This window comes from Ruditapes philippinarum, unplaced genomic scaffold (assembly GCF_026571515.1).
Source record: "Ruditapes philippinarum isolate M1 unplaced genomic scaffold, ASM2657151v2 ctg2262_1_1_1_1, whole genome shotgun sequence".
Classification (NCBI taxonomy): domain Eukaryota; kingdom Metazoa; phylum Mollusca; class Bivalvia; order Venerida; family Veneridae; genus Ruditapes; species Ruditapes philippinarum.
The window spans coordinates 107,443-128,030 of NW_026867198.1; the positions used below are offsets into that span (position 1 = coordinate 107,443).

General features: G+C 34.8%; 1 pseudogene; it reads right to left on the reverse strand.

The window, feature by feature from the left end:
* Window positions 1-1,160: 1,160 nt before the first annotated feature.
* LOC132735260 (probable aconitate hydratase, mitochondrial) lies at window positions 1,161-19,360 on the reverse strand (annotated as a pseudogene).
* Window positions 19,361-20,588: the final 1,228 nt, after the last annotated feature.

Consider the following 20,588-nt stretch of genomic DNA (forward strand, 5'->3'; position numbering starts at 1 on the left):
ACCCTGATAACTATATTTGAAGTCTGTGGACAAGAGGCTCGCTGAAGATGTAGGAGGTCTTGGATTCGAATCCGGTCCAAGCAACCAATAGTTTTTGCGATGTGAATATTTTTTCTTATGAAATTAGCCAAAGTATGCGAAGAAAACCATGGGCACTTAGTTTCAGGATAAAAACCCTTTTGAGAGTTTTGTAGAACTCAAATTTGATTGAATGTAATGATTTTAACGTAGATGTCTCGATTCTAAAAACGTCATTTTTCCGATGTTACTAAAACACGTTATATAATCGTTACATTCATTTATGGGGGGGGGGGGGGGGGAGTGTCGAAGAAACATAACAAGAGGTGTCAACAGGACAGCATGACTATTCTCTATCATCAGTACTTGATAGTAAAATAAGAGCCTGGATAATGTTAAAAATATCAGAAGTTTAGTTGAAAATACAAAAAAATGTACACGACATAGTTATGAGTCTTGGATATGACCAAAGAATTTTGTTCACAATGGCATCATTACATTCAAATTCTATGCCAGAGTTATGGATGACCATGAATTGTTGTTTAAATTAGCAGTTTTACCAAAGATTAATGTTACCAAAAACTTAAACTAAAATTTTCTAAATTCACAAAGAGACATAATTTTGTCAAAATCCACGTCAGTCATGGGTAGTGACCTCCAATTCTGATCCTTGACATGTAATAAGTTTCATGTGAATACCTTCAATAGTTTTGAAGATTGATGTTGCATGCAAAACTTTAACCCTGAATATTCTAAGTTCAAAAAGAACCATAATTCTGTCAAAGTCTAAGCTTGAGTTATGGGCCTTGGAAAGGGACCTCCAATTATGATCCAAAAGACTTCTATAAAGTTTCAATTGAATGCCTTCTTTAGTTTTGAAGATTGATGTTGCACACAAAACTTTATCTTAAATTTTCAAAGTTCAAAAAGGGCCATAATTCTGTCAAAATCCATGCTAGAGTTATGGACCTTGGATAGTAACCTCCTACAAGGCTCTCAAGACTATTTAATTACATACACATATCTTAAGTGGTTGATGAGATATGCTACATGCAAATTTAAACGAAAATGTTATGCCAATGCTGAGTATGTTAGCCCTACTATATTCCGAAAAACGAGCTAAAAATAAATAAACAACCGTCTTTCATTTCAATCATTTATTTTGACATTTGTATCAAAACTTATGTATAACAACAGGTTGAAATTATAACTGATTCTGCCACATAAACAACCAAATAGGTATGGCATATCTTCTTGTCAACAAATATTACAAGTCTTTATTTATGACTATTTTGTGGTCCATTCATATTGACGTTTACCTTTGCAATAAATATTCTTACATCAAATCTACCAGCATTTAAATAATCATATTTGAACTATTTTTTATTAAATAATACTTATTATCAATTTTATTCTGTTTAAATCTGACAAAAGTAAACTTTTATATACACTGATTCTGTTTCTAACTCATGGTACACCACTTAACAACTTTCTTGGGAGAAAATAAGGAAAAGCGTATAAAAATCTACACTACGAGATTTTCAATCAAAACAGGTAATAAGCCAATGAATATTGTCTGTCCATGCCATTGTCATTAAAGTTTACGCACACCCACTTCACAATCAAATAATGTTTAAATGCTATACAATGAATATAAATAAATCTCTGCTCTGGTTACATCTTCCGACTGTAAAATCTAGAACAGCTAGCTACCATATGCATCAAAGTGAGTCTATATCTGTACATGAAAAGCAGTGAAAAAACATTTAACAAACAAATAATGCCTCACAATCAATACCGTGTCCTAGTGACTTTAAAAATTTAAATCAATACAACAAATCAAACAAAGTTGGCACGGAATGACATGTGCTAGTACATATATAGGTTTCACAAATACTTTTAAAAATTTACTTTTTACAACTGCTGTTATATATTACAACAATAGAGCAGGTTTTTTTTTATATATAACTGAATCAAACAATTGCTAATATCATTACTCTAATCAAATACTGGAGCACTTTGAAGATTCAAACATCACAGCTTCAAAAAAATAGTGTTTTGAAACATAAATTTTTGTTTCATTTTATTTGTTTCATATCGGGAGGGTTTTTTTTATTTCCGTTTTTCTGCCATTCTGTTTAGAGCACTACCGGCCACAAACCACTCGATCTGGCCGGCATTTAATGTATGGTTCAGCTGTATTTTCTCGGAGGATCCATTCTCATGCTTTATCTCACAAGTTACAGGCTGAAATAGAAAGAAAACAATCCAAGTTCATAACAGTACATACCTTTATATATAACAAGTATTCTCAGTAAAATAACAATATAATTATGAAATTTTGATCATTTTGAACCCTTTAACTGCTAAATTTGTGTAATAAATTTTGCCCTGTTTTGAATTTGACACAGTCCATTGAAAAAAAAAAAAGATTCAATATCAAAATACAAAAGTTTTAGAGTGTTTTCAGGCTGCACAGATGTGCCTGCAGACTGGCCTGGCTCTATACTGGTGGCAAAGGCTATTCACTTTCAATTTCAGCACTTTAAGAGTTTAAGCATATAAAAAGTTTTTGTATTAACAGGATTATGCAGATGGATGAAATATTTTAACATGAAAAAGTTGACAGTGACATTATTTCCCGGGGGAAGTTTACCATGTATTAATAACCCAAGTTTTTGAACTATTCATTATGATCTTTATGGGTTTGACTTTTTAAAAATATTGAATTGAGCCAACGACTGTATTAAGCATGGTCAGATGTAATAGACATGTAGCAAGGTCTGCTATATGTATGATATTATCACTGTGGCCACATGGCTGAGTGGTTAACACGTCAGACTAGTAATCTTAGGATTGCTGGTTGTGTGGGTTCAAACCCTGTCAGGGGCAAGCCGTTGTTTCCGTCAGCAAGAAACTTTACACTCATTGCTTAGAACTGACTGGTTCCAGAAACAGATTTGAGCTTATAGATTCCATCACATTCAAACTAAAACAAGATATGTTTGTAAAACATGTATGCCCCCTATCGGCAGCCAATTAGTCATGTGATCAGGTTATTATGCATTAATCAGACATCTGACCCAGTGAACAAACAATTAACAAGATATGTTTGTAAAACATGTATGCCCCCTATCAGCAGCCAATTAGTCATGTGATAAGGTTATTATGACTTCTGACCCAGTGATCAAACAATTAATAAGGGTTATCAAGTATCTACTGGTCATGACCTTAACCTTTGACCCCTTGACCCAAAACTCAATAGGGGTCATCTGCTGGTCACGACCAATCATCATACAAAGTTTGAAGTTCCTAGGCCTCAGCGTTTTTAGTTAATTGATCGGAAACCGTTTTAACATACAAGGTCAATGTGACCTTGACCTTTGACCCCTAAATCAATAGGTCATCTGCTGGTCATGACCAATCACCATACCATGTTTGAAGTTCCTAGGCCAAAGGGTTCTTAAGTTATTGATTTGAAAGCATTTTTACCTACAAGGTCAAAGTGACCTTGCCCTTTGATCCCTTAACCCCAATATCAATAGGGGTCATCTACTGGTCATGACCAATAATCATACCAAGTTTGAAGTTCCTAGGCCTAAGGGTTCTTTAGTTATTGATCGGAAACCGTTTTTACCTAAGAGTCAATGTGACCTTGACCTTTGACCCTTGACCCAAGATCAATAGGGGTCATCTACTGATCATGACCAATCACCATATCAAGTTTGAAGTCCCTAGGCCTAAGGGTTCTTTCGTTATTGATCGGAAACGGTTTTTTACCTACAAAAGTCAATTTGACCTGGACCTTTGACCCCTTAACCCCAAAATCAATAGGGGTCATCTGCTGGTCATGACCAATCACCATACCAAGTTTGAAGTTCCTAGGCCTAAGGGTTCTTTTCGTTATTGATCGGAAATCGTTTTTACCTACAAGGTCAATGTGACCTTGACCTTGAACCCTTAACCCCAAAATCAATAGGGGTCATCTGCTGGTCATGACCAATCACCATACCAAGTTTGAAGTTCCTAGGCCTAAGGGTTCTTTTGTTATTGATCAGAAACCGTTTTTACCCAAGAGGTCAATGTGACCTTGACCTTTGACCCCTTGACCCTAAAATCAATAGGGGTCATCTACTGATCATGACCAATCACCATACCAAGTTTGAAGTTCCTAGGCCTTAAAGTTCTTTAGTTATTGATCGGAAACTGTTATTGCTTACAAGGTCAATGTGACCTTGACCTTTGACCCCAAAATCAATAGGGGTCATCTACTGATCATGACCAATCACCATACCAAGTTTGAAGTTCCTAGGCCTTAAAGTTCTTTAGTTATTGATCGGAAAACCGTTTTGCTTACAAGGTCAATGTGACCTTGACCTTTTGACCCCTTGACCCCAAAATCAATAGGGATCATCTACTGATCATGACCAATCACCATATATCAAGTTTGAAGTTCCTAGGCCTTAAGGTTCTTTAGTTATTGATCGGAAACCGTTTTTACCTAAGAGGTCAATGTGACCTTGACCTTTGACCCCTTGACCCCAAAATCAATAGGGATCATCTACTGATCAATGACCAATCACCATATCAAGTTTTGAAGTTCCTAGGCCTTAAGGTTCTTTAGTTATTGATCAGAAACCGTTTTTTGCTTACAAGGTCAATGTGACCTTGACCTTTGACCCCTTGAACCCAAAATCAATAGGGATCATCTACTGATCATGACCAATCACCATATCAAGTTTGAAGTTCCTAGGCCTTAAGGTTCTTTAGTTATTGATCGGAAACCGTTTTTGCTTACAAGGTCATTGTGACCTTGACCCCAAAATCAATAGGGGTCATCTACTGGTCATGACCAATCACCATACCAAGTTTGAAGTTCCTAGGCCTAAGGGTTCTTTAGTTATCACTCGGAAACCATTTGGTCTACGGACCGACGGACCGACAAGTGCAAAGCAATATACCCCCTTTTCTTCGAAATGGGGGCATAATAAATTTGCATAAATTAAATTAACACTGCTTGCATTCACAGAGTGTATTCAATCAGCAAGTTGCACCATATCTGTGGTATAATAATAGGATGATTAAAGTAACTTACTTTTCCTGGTGCTAATGATTTGAGGTCTAACAATGATATTCTATCTGAGGGTTGTATTTTATCGTAATCACTCGAGTTGGCAAATGTTAAAGGAAGCATTCCTTGCTTTTTCAAATTTGTCTCTGCAATAAAATAAACAACACATTTTTGGTATGTTTAAATGCAAAAACTAATTAGACGATCGGAGAACGGATCAATACCACCAGTGTTTGTGAAATATTACACAATATTCACTATAAATAATAATGAATACAACCCAAAGGGAACAATAAGCAATGAGCAAAATTACATCAACAGTACCAAATTGTAAGAACAAATACATTTCATCAAAGCCTAATATGGATAATTTGGTCATATATAGATAATTGGTCATACTGAAAAATTACATTGCCTATTACCTAATACATTGCAACCATGCTTGGCAATGATTGTTTGATTGTAATGATTATTGTGGCTGTTTTATACACTTTAATCAATTCAAATGTCAATTGTCACCAAAGAGGGCATGAGTAAACTTTGCTGGTGGGTGAATATGTATTATTAATGCATCAAAACATTCAATTCTAGTAAAGCATCAGACTACACAAATTTTCTGTTTCATCATTCACAGCTAAATCAAGAATTAGTAACGCCCAAGTGCTAGAGTCTCTGACACTGACACAGTTATTGATAGTACACTAGCTATCAACTATAAATGTAATAATTCCAGTGTATAGATCAATGACTCTAGATACAAGTTGGCAAGATATTGAGGACTAAATCTTTGCAGATATGTCAAATCTCGAACTAAATCAAAGAGGCTACACAACATTTACTACTTATCTTTTGAAGATCAGCACTTGAATGAAGAAACGCTAAATTCAAAGTTCATTCTAATATAGAACAGCTATATGCATTATGCAAATATGTAAAGTGGAAGATTTTACCGTGGATTCTAGCAAAGCTTTTCACAATGATGGCACGTCCACCAAGATGTCTGGGTTCTAATGCAGCATGTTCTCTACTGCTACCCTCTCCGTAGTTCTCATCTCCTACTACACACCATGGCACACCCTGTGACTGTAAAAACAAGTTGGTATATTGTTTTAGTAATTTACTGATATATTTTATACATTTTCTACATCTTTTTTTCCCATCAGGATCTCATGCCCTTGAATTTGAACTTTTGCTACTGCTTTTCAAGTAATTCCATGGTCAGATAATTAAATAGTTATACATAAGTCTGAGTTGTCTGACAAACCTTATATTAATTTTATATATATATTTAATTATCAAAAAGGTGCCCATTGTGGACCTATCCACTTTACCGGTAAGTAACATTAACAGGACAGAACCTCATCTCCTAAACTTGATCTTAGTTCAGAAATTATTTAAAAGTCTACAACAATTTTCAGACAAAAATCCAGCATTAAATCACTTACTTTATAGTTTCTGGCTACTTCTGGTACTGACCCATATTCCCCTGTTATCTGATTCTTTACTTTGTTTATTTCACCATTTTCTGCATTTACAGCTCTAAAAAGTAATTAAAAAAAGTAATTGTAGTAATAGTACATAATGTTTTTTATCCTTTATAAAGATTCCTACATAATTCCTACATAATTTTCTATGGAGATTGAAAATAAGTTCCGCAAGAACAACTTTTCTGACAGTGACAAACTGTTCACTCATTAAAGATGAATTTGCTTTAAAGCTTATACAAATCTGATCAAACTTTTCACTACAAGCTGCTTTATTTCACCAGTTCTTTACTAATCAGTGATGTCTGAATGGAAAATAAAAACTTTTCAACAGCACAAGCAATATATATATCTTTTTTTGTGTTGGGGGCTTTGGATTTTATGTCTCACCAACACACTATAGGTGTATCACCTGAACGAGCACCCGAGAAGAACCATCGACATTCCGTAACCTAGATGGATAACTTCCTCACATGAAGGAATCAAACTTCCCTGTTGAGATTCGAACCCACAGTGGTGAGGGGCAAGTGAAACAAAATATATAAATTCAGCATGGTGAGTAAAAGATTTAACATCAGTCTCATATATATTGTTCAATTTGCTAGCTTAAATCTATAATAACACAATCCAAATCAGCTACTGTTTGATATTCTGTGCCTTTATTTTTCCTCTTTCAAATATAAGCTAATAATACATTGTAAATACATACCCAATAAGGAGGTTATTTGAGATATTATCAAGATGGCCTCTATATTTCAACCATTGTCCAGCTGCACTGATATGATCTGTTGTACATTTACCCTTAGCCTGTAACCAAAAAAAATTAAATCATAAAGAATTTCGAACCCTTTGAATGCTAGTGGCAATATCTACTTGCCTATGTCACTAGTGTAAAGTCAAGCCTGTCTGAACTTCAAATCTAAACTCTTTAAAGGAACTCCACTGAGGTCAAAAAGCCATGAAACAAAATTTTATTTCCTTACATAGATCAACTGGCACACGTAAAACAGAAAGATATACAAAAGATAATTCAGAAATATACTCATAAAATCGTATCTAGTGCTATTCTAAGCCAGATTTGAGCGAAAAGTTTTGGGTCATTTTTCACAATTTCACAAAACAGAGTGAGCAAATGATCTGACACTTTTCACACAAGTCATTGGTCTAGAAAACATCAAATGGAATTTAAATTTCGAAAGATGAGTTCCAGTCTGGTCATGTCAAAAAACCTCAGTGGAGTCCCTTTAAAAGTTAGTAATGGTATGCAGATGTCACCAGTCCTCAAGTCTGCCAAGGCTTTATACTGTCAGTTATGTAATTTTAGTACTGAAATCCCTCATATAACTATGGACAATTACATAGAGAGAATGTTAATGAATAGATCTATTAATGCAGAGAGCTAAAAATGACTTAAATAAAAAATGCCCTTCTCAGGTTTAACACAATAAAAGTTTGACTTGATATGAAAAACAACTTTATACACTATAAATATCCCAACTAAAAATGAAAAATCAACATCATTTGTGGCATATCAGAAGCCTATTGTGTCTTGTATAAATTACAGACCGTAACACATTATAAAAAACATTTACTGGTTAGAACCTTTACATTTATGTTGAATCAGGTGCCACTATATTAAAAAAGATAGCAAGAAAACCTACAAAATTTCTGCAGGTCACAGAAAACCTATAAAATTCTGAATAATTACTTTGATGAGAACTGGCATATCAACAATATCCTTCCCGTCCCATTTCTGGAAGGGGCTCAAAAGTTGAAGTCTGTTACTCTTGGGGTCAACCTGTACAGATACACCAGCGCCATCTGCTGGTGGGGGCTGGAAGGTATCCTCACCAGGATCAAATCCCTGAGCTGGTAATTCATCACCATAAGGACTTTCCAACTTGAACTTGGAACCTGTCAACATAAAATCAACATGGGAATCATTAAATCACAGAAAGTCTCATATGATATTAGGATAAACTGACAAATGCTGAGTCATGTACCTCATAAAATCATGTAAAAAGAGCTGGCAGTAGGACAGTATGCTCAACTATTCTCATTGCTTGATAGTAAAACAATAGCCTAAATATTATAGACGTTCAAAACGGGCAATAATTCAATCAAAATCTATGTTGGGCAATAATTCAATCAAAATCTATGTTAAGAGTTATGGACCTTGGACAGCGACTATTATGAAGAAATAAATCTTCTCCAATACTGCCTTGAAGTTTTAAAATTTAGCGTATTGATAACTAGGTTAGCTCAAAGGATATTTACCATCTGCTGCCGTCAGCTCATCTTTTTCTGGGTTGAAGCCAAGTTCACCAGCAATGGCCATGGCTGTGACTAGTTCAGGTGAGGTAACGAATGCATGGGTTGCAGGGTTGGCATCATTACGTCCCGTAAAGTTACGGTTATATGATGTAACAATGGTATTTTTCTCTCCTTTCTTAACGTCTTGTCTGTCCCACTGACCAATACAAGGTCCACAAGCATTTGCCAGGACAACTCCGCCAATGTCACGTAATGCAGCAGCCTAGATATTGTCATACATCCAAGTGAATAATTTTAATATAAAGGAATCATAAAAAATACAGCTACGTGAAAGCAAAATTATTTTACATAATAAAAATATTTTCTACATGAAGATTATCGCCCTACAGAAATCATTTTTTATAAGTATCAAGGAAAATGTTACTTTTTTATTCCAAAAAATCTGGTCAAAGCAAAATTAATTTTTTAGACACTGTATACTCACTGGCTTGGTTTCAGGTCACACCAACACAGAATAGGTCATATGGCGATATACTCAATAACAGTATGAACTCCACTGATGTAATGCTTATATTGAACCATTCAAAAATCAAAGCAAAGTAGGTCCATTGCACATTTTTCAGCCAGAAAATGAGTTTCAAAACTTACCTGACCGTCTCTCTCGATAGTGGCACGGATTTGTTCTGATCCTGGAGTAATGGTATAAGCGGCCTTAGCTTTAATGCCTTTATCCAGAGCTTGCCTAGCAATACTAGCTGATCTGCTCATGTCTTCATAACTGCTGTTTGTACAACTACCAATCAATCCTATCATTTATAAACAATGTTATCACTTATTCATAGAATAAACAAGAGCACCGCTAGGCGGAGCATTATATGCCCGAAAGTGATTTTTTTAGTAAAGATGAAGCATTTGTAAGACATGGGAGTAAAATAAAGTATTACCTCCTTCAAAAAACAATCCTCCTTTGAAGTTTCAACATTGTGGTCCAAATGGAACTTTAAGTTATGCCCCAGAAACTATTTTCAATTCTAAGGTAAAAGTGACCTTGACCTTTGACCTTGTGACCCCTAAATCATTAGGGGTCTTCTACCCAATATGGACAATCATACTATGAAGTTTAAACACAGTAGGCCAAATGATACTTAAGTTATATTCAGAAAACTGTTTTCAGTTTTAAGGTAATAGTGACCTTGACCTTGTGACCCCAAAATCAATAGGGGTCTTCTACCCAATATGGACAATCATCCTATGAAGTTTAAATATTGTGGACTAAATGGAACTTAAGTTATGCTCAAGAAACTGTTTTCAATTTCTAAGTAATAGTGACCTTGACCTTTGACCTTGTGACCCCAAAATCAATAGGGTCTTCTACCCAATATGGAAAATCATCCTATGAAGTTTTTGAACACTGTGGGCCAAATAGAACTTAAGTTATGCTCAAGAAACTGTTTTCAGTTTTAAGGTAATAATGACCTTGACCTTGTGACCCCAAAATCAATAGGGGTCTTCTACCCAATATGGACAATCATCCTATGAAGTTTGATCACTGTGGGCCAAATGGAACTTAAGTTTATGCTCCGGAAACTGTTTTCAGATTTAAGGTCATACAGTGACCTTGACCTTTTGAACCTTGTGACCCCCAAAAAATCAATAGGGGTCTCTACCCAATATGGACAATCATCCTATGAAGTTTGAACACTGTGGCCAAATAGAACTTAAAGTTATGCCTCCGGTAAACTATTTTCAGTTTTAAAGGTCATAGTGACCTTGACCTTTGACCTTTTGTGACAACCAAAATCATAGGGGGTCTTTCTACCCCAAATGGACAATCATCCTATGAAGTTTGAACACTGTAGGCCAAATGGAATTAATTATGCTCCGGAAACTGTTTTTCAGGTTTTTAAGGTATGGTGACCTGACCTTTTGACCTTCATGACCCCAAAATCATTAGGGGTCTTCTACCCCATCATGGAAATCATCCTATGAAGTTTGAATATTGTGGGCCAAAGGAACTTTAAGTTATGCTCCGGAAACCAAATTGCTAACGGACGGACAGACGGACGGACAGACGGACGGACGCCTAGGGGTAACATAATATGTCCGAAAATTCTTCGGGCATATAAAAATAATCACCTATTTAATAATGTTCAAGTCTTTGCAGTCATATCAACGAAGAGAAAGTAGTTAAAGATTTCTAAGAGGTTTGATTTCGACATAAATTACATCGCCTGTGATGTTAAATTTTGTTTGTTTGTTTTGGGTTTGTACGTACACCACTTGACCACAGTGTAGGTCAGTGTCGCGACGTTCCACGGCTTTACTGGTGGAGGAAGAACCTCAGGTGCCCTGCCGTGCATTAATTTCAGGCACGAACGGGCACCTGATTTAGAACCGACGTTCCGTAAGCTAGCCTGGATAGCTTCCTTCACATGAAAGAATCCAGAAGTCCCTGTCGGGATTCGATACCCATAGCCGGTGAGGGGCAAATTTGAAGTTAAACCCTTAACCACTCGGCCACTGACGCAGCCTGTGATTTTATTGGATTTATAGACATGAAAGTGGTTTTCTCCGAGGTTAAACTACACCTTAATAAAGTGTCAATAATAAAGGTCATAAAAATAATATGAAAAATTGTGTGCTGATAGACTGCTAAACTAGTATATATATTCATACCAAATCAGGTATTTATGTTACTGGTTAAAGGATCAGTGACACAGGTTAAAGAGAAAATAAAATAACAAAACAACAGGCCTGTTAAATAAAGTATCCGGTATGTCACTTCTAACTTTCAAAAAAAACACAATAACATGCCAGAGGTCCCAAGGTTCACTTAAATGCAAAAATCTTTTATAAAATAAGACCATACTAAATATTCAAGAGAATTGCTACCAACTCTAACATCAAGCGTGGCCATCCTTTTTCAATAGCTACTTCACGAAGTTTAGTAATAGGATTGTACAGTCTGGTGTGAAAGGTCCATTTTACACTTGGCTCTAACTGTAACATAATAAATAAATTTCAAATAGATCATCTAAATACTTCAAATTTTCAATGAAAGAAATTCTTGTTTTAAACAAGACCCAGTGCATGCCAGTTCAAAAGGGGGCATTTACTTCAAAATGAAAATTGCTGAAAGAATTATACCCTTGCCTAATAAATGCCACCTGTCATGCTAAAGCAAGTTTCATGCTGACATTTATAAAATGTTTGAATGATGTTGCATGACCACACTACCATGCAACATTGACGACAATTCGCAGCGCAATCATAATGGCCTCACCTTTTTCTTTGAAAAAGACAAGCTATAAAACCAAGCAAGCAACAGTATAACCTTGGTCAATAGACTTAAATAGCTGGTTTTTTGGAGAGGTTTTATGTTGCTCAAACATAGTACATGTCAATGGTGAACTTTTGCAGCGTAACTCGTGGAGGTAAGACCAAAAGGTGCCCTTACCATGCAATATTTCAGACCCAAATGGCAGGCATCTAAGTAGAACCACTAACATTTGCATAACTAAGCTGGATTGCCTTCTCACGTGACTTAAAAGATATACAGGCTGATCCTACTATACGGGTGGTATAGAACTTTTAATATCAGCAATAGCATTAAAAGAGTGAAGAGCTTACCAGGTCTAGGTGATATAATAACGGTCATGATTTTGGCTCCGACAGCAGAAAGTAGTTGCCTGGTTCCTATTGGCTCATCCAGCTATCTCTGTATTAATGATACAAAGTCGTGACTTATCAACTATTATATAACTACATTACAAAGGGAATAACTGAGAGATTATCTATTGGATAAAATACTATAAATATAAAGGACAATCTTAGGGAAGATCTTCATACAGACATATAGTCTAAATTAAAATGTCAATAACATTTCTTTTACACCTTGGCTTTGTTGTAAGAATAGATTAAGAAACATTTTTGTACCAGCATGTAATAATACAAATATTATTATATGCAGAATTAACATTACCTTTTTCTAAACTGTAGCAATTGAGATAACTGCATTATGTAGTTTAAATAGGGAACACTGAAGTCGTTGCTCCCATTCAGCACCCATGTTACATATAGTTCCATACCTGTAAAATACATTAAATGAACAAATGAAGTAAAGCTTATTGAATGTAGAAATAAACTGAACATGGAAATTCAAATGAGTTTGGCGATTGACAATAATGGGGTTCAAACCTTAAAGATACTTCAAACACATCATTAATTATATGAATAAAAGATGTTTTGCGCCAAGCAATTCATCTTTTTATTCCTCAATTTTACTACTTTGTAAGCTTGCTTGTGGATTACTCTCAGGTCTGCTGCCATAACAAACCAGTACTGGTTGAAACGTGGCCATGAAGGCTTGAACTTCACAAATCCCGATTCAAAGGCAGACACGTTAATCACATTCGAACTGCCACACTCCATAATACTAATCATGTATCTTTAGTTCTGGTTGTTAATACAAAAAGAATAGCAGAACGCAAACTAACAGAACAAACCTTTCTATAATTAGTTATTCAACTTTTTATGATATGGTGAAATTGTATTATAGGACGAACACAATTTATTGTATCTCGTGACAATGTGGTAACAGTTACACTTAAGATATTTAGAACATGATCATACCTGTACAGAGATATAGAGTTCAACACTCATGGCCCGTAAGTAACTCTACAATAGCACCTGTGCCTCGCCTTCACTGTCAGGATACCGGCTACTTTCAATATAAACTTTAGGTGAAGTCCAGCCACTCTTTTACCTAGCAGTTCACTCCAATTACCGTAACATAGTTCAACTTTTAACTTGAATACCTTAAATATTTAGACCTAAATCACAAATTGCTTGTTGCAAATTGAAGACTAAAACAAATATATTTCCAATTCCAACCCATAAGAAAATCTGTCATTTTGGGGGGGTATAAATATAAGCAGCTCAGGTAGGCTTAATTTTTCAAGAGTTTGTAATGCTGAGGTGAGGTTATATCTTTTCAATTTTTGGAATGCATCTGTTTCATTCAAAGGTCAAAATGGAGTGCAGTAGCACATGTAATTTGCAGGTAACTTATACAACATTCCAATTTTCATGGCGAAAATACAGACAGTAACAAAAACAAACGAAATTCTTCAAAACATAGCCTAATTTTTTGCATAAGCAATGTTAACATGGAAAAGTTCTCACTTTCTTTGAAAAATATTTTATGTTTTTATTTTGCTCATTTGTCAAATTGAATTGAATCTCCAAATATTATGTGTTCAATGCAGAGAACATTCTCAGTGCAATACCACTAATCATAAGCAAATCAATATAGATCTGCACTTCGTAATGGGCACAAAACTGATTCTCTCTTTTCATGCATAAAATACAATAAAGCACTAAACACTTCCTACCTTTGGGCATTTCAGTTCCCAAGGAATGTCAGCCATTACGTCAACAGCATCGGCTCCGCCCACACCTATACAAAGACCTCCCAATCCACCTCCATTTGGGGTGTGACTGTCTGTACCAATAATCAGAGCTCCTGGGAATGCATAATTCTCTAAAATAATCTGAAACAATGAATATAGCTTCGAAGTTAAACATTTGCAAAGAATAGAATATAGCTGCTATCTTTAGTTATCTTAGGTTTATTTATCCAGATAATATAAAATACATTTGAAACAATACTTTAGACAATAACAAAGCCAGTTTTTATGGGATGGACAAATCAAATATACTGAGGTACAAAAAAAGTTTTTTTCCCTTCTTTTGCTTGGTTAAAAAAATCAGCAGCTACCGGTCATATGGTGTGACTTTCCAACTGGTTGCAATCCCTCAATGCATAATTTCAGGAACAAGTGGGCTACTGACTTTCCATAAGCTAGCCGGATAACTTCTTCACATATGAAAAAAAAAGTTCCTGGCAATGGCATGTGATTCCGTGTTTCAGCCTTACATGCCAAAAATAAAGTGTAGGTAAGTCATAGTTCAGCTACAAATCCAGTCCCTTTACCTTGCATGTTTGATTTAATGCCAAGTTTAACACATTTTTTTTATCATACCTAGTCAGGTTTCTTATTTTGATAACTAAGCAGTAATTACCAACTTCTCCACAAGTGATCAACTTCTAATCTCACTTGAATCAGCTGAATCAGCTATGGGAGACAAATGACCTCACCATTTAACTCAAATGTCTAGGGTTAATTGTCACCAAGAAATTTCGCCTTGCCAGAGCATTGAACAAATGTCTTTTTCAATTACAACACAAAAACAAATGAGGTTTTCATTTGAAAAGTGTACCTGATGGATGATACCGCTTCCTGGTTTCCAGAAACCGACACCATATTTGGCACTTACTGATGACAAAAAGTCATATACTTCTTTGTTTATGTCCTGAAAAATAAATTACATGAGTAGGATACTACAACAAAATCATCATAAAAGAACATCTTAACTTAAAAATTGTTGAATATAAACACCAACAACATCGTAGATTGATTCCTAAAAGTTTACAACAGTTCTCTTCTTCAGTATGTGATATAAATATTTCAAAAGAGAGCAACACATTTTTCCTCCTTCTTTAAAAAGGTTTAGTAAAACAAACTAATTTCAATTGCCTAAAGAATTCCATTTTTTTACTCAATAATGTTGTCATTAATTATCAAAAAATTTGCAACATGATTAAACATTTTGTGATACGGATAAATTAAAAGGAAGTTACCTTAGCTCTAGCAAGATCTTTGTCTCCTCCAAGCTGTGCCTCTATCAAGTGGTCACAGTGAACTGTGGAAGGTACTGCTACTTTAGGTAGACCACTTGAGATAAATTGTAACAGTGCCATCTGTAACAAATAAAAGGATATGCACATGCATAATCATTAACAGGACACTAGGTATGAAAAACAACATCACACATGATCATGAAACAAGGTATGCATGTGACTCAATATTTAAACATGACACCCTCCTTTTATCATTTTCATTCTTAATTTTACCATCAACATTTGGGAATTGGGAATCATTTTACTGACTAGTTGTGTATTATTTTCTATATAACTTTAAAATCAATGTTAAGAGCAAGCTAGAATCATAATTTTTAAAATCAAAGATTTAGTTTACCTGGGCAGTGGCATCCTGCATAGCAACACGATCTGGTCGCAGCTTGAGATAGCTCTCTCCTCGTACAATATCCTACAATATATGTTAAACATGTTAGACAATAAACATCATCTACAAGTACTGTGTTTTTGACTATAGGAGAAAGAAAACAAAATGGCTACTTTCAGCTTAAGGAAAACCACTTGCTCTTAGAGAAACAAAGATGAATGATGCATACTAGTATATTTTGGCAATTTTCAAAAATTAAGAGGTTTATGGAACAAGAATACTGTAAACATTAATGGAAGATCCAAAATGTGGTTTTAACAAAGCTTAAACATGACCACAGGGAAAAATCTATTTATAGGTTCTATGATCTTCATGATAATCCAGCTGACCTGAATTCCCACCTAATGGCAGAGGAGTCATGGAAAATACCGTCTCACCCTATATCATCAAGGTATCAGTCAATAACTGACAATAATTACTGCTCTGAGAAACAGAGGAAAGACAAATGTGCTTTGATATGCTCCAGCAATTTTTTGGGGAGCAAGCAATATAAAAACCAAGTTATTATTAATAAATTACTAAAATGCTTTTAGATATATTAGACAATCATCATTATTCTTTCAACTACCCAATTCTGTAAACTTAATTATAATTTCAATATACCTTCTTGTAAGATTTTAATCTATGTGTCACAGATTGAAATTATATGGTAATGGCAGCCGTGGCTTTCCATAGTTTTATTTAAGCGGAAACATCGTGCACGCGCGTTTTTATTCAGTTTCGTTTAGTTTTTATCGTATAAGTTTAACTTCCGGTATTGAATCGGTGAAAATCGACAATTTCCGTCAATGATGTACATTGTCGATCTCACCCGTGCAATATCGTGAACACTGGTCACTCTTTCTTTCTTGTAACTTATCCAATTGTTGTGTTTGTTATGTATGATTCTATGTGAGAGAGATATCCATTGGTTCTTTTAAATATTTTTTACTTCTGCGCACTGTTTGCTTTTCCTGTCCCGCTCACTCTTTACAGTCATCTCTTACGAGTCAGACATAGTAAAAAACTTAACATTTATTCATAGATCTACATTTACTTTACCTATTTCAATTTATATTGAAATAGTTTAATTACAGACGCTGTGACCATTTTTATTTGGAGTCATTAAAAACATCGAACCTACGCCCAGAGTTTGTTTCTTTCTACAAGAAATATTTGACCCTGTGACATATGTATTTATCCCATAGAAATAAAAACAAACATACCGGAAAGAACCATTTTTCCGTAAACACATAACTGGTTATATGGTTTTATATTAAATTTGTGGTTATATTTATTTAAAATCCTATCCACAATTTTAACTATCATAAGATTTTCTTACCTGATTCTTGGGATCATCTAAATGTCCGTAGAGAATTTTCTCAGACAGTGTAAGGGGTCTCCCCAATCTCTTCTTCACAACATCAACTCTGTGCGAAATCTTATCATAGTCTATGTGCTGGTTAGGCTCCAATCTGCTCATAGCAACCTGATAAACCAATCATGATACTTCAAACATTTCTTCATTTCATACCAATATTAGTACAGGTTTTCTTCAATTTGATACCGACACAACTGTTATGCTCAAGATATTGTTCAAGCAATTACCCAATACATTGGGTCAAAATCCATTAGTTTCTTTTGTGTCTAACTCTTAAGAATACAATTTTTCAGGTTAATAAAGGAAAGAAATATGAAGTAAATGTAGTTAATAATTATCAATACAATTTGCAGACTTACATGTTGACACATCATAACATGTATGTAAATCAAATATACTACTGTAAAACATTTATTTTTCGCGAGAACCTTATTTCGCGAATTTGAGGCAAAATGTCCAAAATAATTATTTCGCGTCAACATGAATTCGCGTCTTCCCGAAAAATGTGAAACCGGAACCCCGATGTGATTCGGATAATTTCTGTCCTGTCCGTTCAATAACTTTGCGTCGTTTATTGTGCGACGATGCATTTATATCCATAACGATTTTTCTGATAGCTTGCTAATCTTCTTAGTAAGTGAAACCTTCTGTCTAAAAATATGTCAACAAAGTTTGATAATTATTAGATATGTGTTCACTGTGTTTCCCATGTATTGTCCTTGATTATACTCCGTGCCTCTAGCATTGTTACTAAGAAATGCAAAGTGTTAAAGTTAAAACTGATTAGCCATTCAAAGGCAAGCAGACGAAAATCAATTAAACGGCACTATAATTTGCCTAACCTGTAGTAAACAATTATGTTTACCCTAAGGCAGCACACCACACTAAATGAAGCCGCAGCTTCGAATGGCCAGGGAGGATTTCATGGATATAGTGACTATTGTGGATTTAAATGACTGGTTGTCTTTAAAATGCATTTTCAGCATGAAATTTGTTTTTGTGACATGTAATATGATCATTGGCAAATTCGAAAACATGGGTAGAAATCACATGCTGATAATTTTTGATGTCAAGGTCGCCATTGTTTGTAAACATTGCTTTTTAAACAGCATGCTCGGTTAAAACAAGTAATTTTTACAGGGGGGTAAAACTTTCAGCAATAGCAAAAAATCTACAAGGCCAAGCACCTACTTCTTTGTGATATTTTGCATGCATAGGGAGTTTGCTAAAGCAGTGACAGAGTTTTTGTAGACCGTATATTTGCAGGTATTTTTTTGCCGGAGGGACGAAAAATGTTGTTTTTGGGTCTCGGGACCACTATAGATTTTTGGCTTTTACGGAATGAATTGGAATTTTTTTAACTGCCTGACTGTTGCACTTGGGATGATTTCATTACAGATTTTGCAATGGTATGACATATATGTTCTTAATAAAATGTGTTTTTTTTTTTTAGGGTTGTGTAGTTTGGGATCAGATTTATCAGACATATTGCTTGTAGGACATTGACGGCAGAAACTTGAAATTTAGTGTGGAGTGCTACCTAAACTATATACAATACAATAGGATACAATAAATAGAAATGATACAAACAACTCGCAGGTGCTAAAGCATTTGTACCAAATACCAAAACAGTTATTCTGAAACACTTGAATAGCTACGTGATGTAACTAGAAATGGCTTCGATACTTTCCCGCAGATATAAATCCATGTGTATGCATTTTCGGATAGTGTTCATTTTCGGACAAGTGTATAGACAAAGTGAAATATTCGCGAGAAATATGAATTCGCGTCTTAGAAAACTCGCGAATATTAGCGAAAATAAATTTCTCGCAAATAACAAGTGTTTTACAGTATTTCAAAAGAATGCCATAGGACGGATGGACAATGCCTTTTAGATATATCTACATTTAACAGTAATGAACAACACAAGTTATAGTCTTACCTTCTGTGATGCCACGGAGGATACATGAATGTATCGGACTGTACTTGGCAGCCCACTGGCAGCCTGAAATAAAAATGTTTACAATCTAATTTCCTAGAAAAAATTCCACTCACTGGTTTTATACCCTTGATAAAAAATAATCATAAAATTCTATACATGGGTTTTTCTACACTTCACTAGTCCTACTGGACCAGTGCCTGTTTAATGTTACTTGTCCTTTAGTCAAAACCAAGGACAATATATTTACCATTGACCAATCTCATATTTTGAAACAATATATAATCTAGGTCAACAGCTAGTTTGAAAAAAAAATTACACATACTGTTTCAAGAGTAAATTTGTACTCTTTAAATGATCAATTCTGAGCATCTGATTTTTTTAAGGTGCTAACATACACTTCATTTGAAGCACATTTACATCCTAAATAAATACTATTAATTTCAATTTATCAACAAGGCAGTCTGAAGGACAGCTAAATCCCTTTCTGCAGTGAAAATGAATGTGTACTTCTTGACCTAAAGTCCTTTTACCAACCATGACCTTGATGATGTGCAATGCATATCATAAGCACATAGTCTCACGATGGTGATTATTTGTGCAAAGTTATTTAAAATCTTCCATAACGTCAAATGTTATGGAGAACATATAACCTTGACCTTGGGGAAAGCAACCTGGATGATGAGCTCTGCAGTTTTTGTCATGGTGGGGATTGTTTGTACCAAGTAATTTCAAAACCTTTGAATTGTCAATAAGTTATAGAGTTGCCATGAATGAAAGTTAAATGTTTTGAGTGTGACCCTCACCTTTCAGGGTTGTAATGTAACTTGATTATTGATGCTCTGCCAATGGTGTCATTAATGTAATCATTTCTGCCGAGTTTAATTAAAAAATTTTGGCGGTTTAAAATGTAATGGACTGACATGAAATGTAGACTTTCTAACATTTGACCTGTATTTAGACATACCGATGAAATTTCATTAAATTCCATGATGGCATTACAAATACCTTATTGAGTTACATCATTTTAAATATAAAAGAAATATGGCAGAATATGTAAGAAAATCATCCAGGTCTCGAACACTAACTTTTTCAGCAGGTGTTATGCCGGACCACTGATCAAAAATTCAGGTGGTCCATTACACTGATGGTCCATCTTTTTTTACTCATTTGTTTTTAAAGAAACATCAGTTTAGAAGAACTGCACTTAAAATTTGATGACAGAGACATATTTATTATTAGATTTATAGCAATTGAAGAAAACATGTATTTTTTTCTATTTCAATCTAATCAG